The sequence below is a fragment of the Vigna radiata genome, chromosome 6 (genome assembly GCF_000741045.1).
Source record: "Vigna radiata var. radiata cultivar VC1973A chromosome 6, Vradiata_ver6, whole genome shotgun sequence".
NCBI classification, from domain to species: Eukaryota; Viridiplantae; Streptophyta; class Magnoliopsida; order Fabales; family Fabaceae; genus Vigna; species Vigna radiata.
Window position 1 is genome coordinate 20,013,502 of NC_028356.1, and position 2,885 is coordinate 20,016,386.

At 28.8% G+C, this 2,885-nt stretch overlaps 1 long non-coding RNA gene across 1 annotated transcript in view; it reads left to right on the forward strand.

Moving 5' to 3' along the window:
- Positions 1–2,693, forward strand: part of LOC106764241 — a 4,279-nt gene extending 1,586 nt beyond the window's left edge. Inside the window, exons 2-3 of the long non-coding RNA XR_001375888.2 lie at positions 509–583; positions 2,495–2,693. This is a non-coding gene — a long non-coding RNA (uncharacterized LOC106764241). The remainder of the gene's footprint in view (positions 1–508; positions 584–2,494) is intronic.
- The last annotated feature ends 192 nt before the right edge of the window (positions 2,694–2,885 follow it).

The following is a 2,885-nucleotide window of genomic DNA, read 5'->3' on the forward strand; positions in this document are numbered from 1 at the left end:
CATTCCTTACTACATGTCCTTCGGTCACCAGTAACTTTGCATTGGTAGACTCATGTGAAGCAAGAGTTTCAAATGAATTAAGGCATGGATTTTGTGTTTGTTTGGTCAATTCTACATTAGTTCCATTATATCTTTATTCGAGTCTAAAATCACTTCATTGTCTCTTTTTCAATCAATTAAATTTCTACTCCCAATAAACAAATTAGTTTCTTCTCCAAGGGTTTGCTTATCAAATTTTGATCCTACAACTGCATTATTGACGACAGACTTACCTTGAACCAGTTNAAGTTTATCAACAATTGGTGGTTTCACTTGGCTAATAATTTTCATTTTCTGATGAGGTTTGGCGCTTGATTGAATCTCACTGCGAATTTTCTCCAAGTCATCATCAATCATATATATTAGCATCAAAAGTCTCTCTTGTTTCCTTAGCATTTGACACGTAGTATATATAACTATAATGTATCTAATTTGATTCATGTTACATAACTAGTTGGTTTTGATGCAGGAAAAACTAGAAATAGCTAAGAAGGATTGAGAAGCAATTGGTGCTGTCAAAGGATTTGTAAGACCATATTCTCTTGTAAGTTATGAAAAATTTCAAGAATAAAGCTTTTGAAGATTACTTTAAATTTAATTTGTTTTTTTTTTTTTTTTTGCTTTTGAATATTGCAAGTGCATGAATCATCTGATATTTGGGTTGCTCTGTTTGCATCAATGCTTAATGGTCCTGTTAAGTTTTTTTTTTTATTATAACCACTTATTAGTTATGAACCTGTTTGTAACAATGCAAATATCTTTATTATAACCATTCTTCAAGGTAATCTGGACCTTTCTAATTTTCATCATAATAAATAAATTTAGACAAAATTTAAATTAATATAAATAGATAAGTTTATGTCCTGTTGCTAGATACAAAATAAATTGTAGAAAACTAAACAATATCAATGCATATTTTTCAAAACACTGAAAATATAATTCTTGGTAGCATTGTCAATGTTGGAAACATGTCATTTTTTTTCTACCTGTTTATACCTACTTTTTGGATGATTAAGTAATAAATCTTTATAATAATGCACAAAAGTGTTGCTTATCAGTTAGGTGATTTGCAAAAATAATCTTGATACGTGACTCCAAGTTATGCATATTTTATAGAACACTCAAAGCCTAAATACAAAGTTCTTTACCTAGCAGGTTAGTTTGTTTGATGATTGATAATGTGGGGTAAATAGCTATGCTTATTTTTCATTTGTAAGACGTAATCGTCTTGTACTATGAATCATACTTATAGATCATTATATCATTTGATGGAGTTGGAGGAGTTATTCTGCAGTTAAATTCCAGGACCTTAAATTATACTCCAATATCTAAATGAATTTCCAAAACTTAGTACATTTGTTTAATAGAGGAATCTAATACATTGGCATACATTATTAAAAAAACATTTAGAATAAATGTTAATTAACAAGTTTATGAATTTAAACACACTTTACTGTTGGAATACAAAGACATAACATGCAACAATGATGATTACATGTGAATAAAATATGAAGGAAATTCTGAGATGTAGGGACAAACTAATATTGAAGTTATTAGTATGAAATGAGAGAAAAAGGGACTATTCATCTTTTACCTGGTGAGAATTTAGACTTATTAAATATAGTTTTAATTAAAATTGGTATGCAAAAGAATCATTGTGTTAATTATAATCCCAACTAGGTTGAGTTATAGGCAATCCCAATTAATGGAAGTTACACGCAGGGGTAATGTTCATTGAACTTATAATCCCAACTAGGTTGAGTTATAGGCAATCCCAGTTATCATGTATTATTCAATTCTTGAAGTATGTTCTTTCTTCGTGCCAAATATTGGTCAACTATGAATTAAAAATCTCTTTCTTAGATAATGTTCTATTATCTCCTTTATATAGTTTTTAAAAATCTCTTTCTTTATATAATTTTCATGGTTGGTTACGTGACAATTTGATTGAATTTTGCAAACATACATCCGTTATTGAATCCTTGTTTAACGACTTAAGACTTTTGGTCATCTACGACATGGGTAGGACATGGTTTAACCCATTCTTTAAGCCCAGAAGTTCTTTTTGTGTGGGATAGTTGGATAACCAAAGTTAATTGGAAAATACAACTAAAGTTATTAGGAGAGGTATTATGTTTTGAAAAGTTAATTGATTTTTTCTAACCTTAGTTATTCCAAACAGTGTCAATCATTGGCATTATACGCAATATATGCTTGTTATTTTGTTATTTATATGCTTGGTAAATTCAATGATTATTTTGTTATTTCATAACTTTATATTGTTTTCTTTGAACCTTGTAGTCTTGTTCTTTATTATTGTATCAGTGCAATTGTTATTTTGAATACTTGTTCATTAATTTTTCTTTCAAAACTACGTGTTGATTTTTTATTTGATCTTAATTTATTTATTTATTGATTTATTAGTTGTTTACAATTAATTTTCTTTTCTCTTTAGAGTTCCAGAGAAGGAGTTTTTGAAGGCTTTCAAGACTTATCCAGGTCTAAAGATTAGAATAAACGACTTCCATCGTGATATGAATATCTTTATATTTCTTCTAGTTTAGTATGTTCAATATTACTACTAGAACCGAATTATTGAAGATATTAGTTTGATTAATTTTATTGTATGCATATATATATTAGAATCGCTGCAACGGAATTATTAGCGTGGAACAAACCAAGAGGGGGGGTGAATTGGTTATATACTTTTATCGTGCCTTTAATTATTTTTCTCTTAATTTTTCTTACTAAGCTGATAATAAAATATAAACAAGAGAGTAAGGGAAAGAGAAAAATGCACAGGTGATTTTATCCTGGTTCAGATCACAAGGATCCTACGTCCAGTC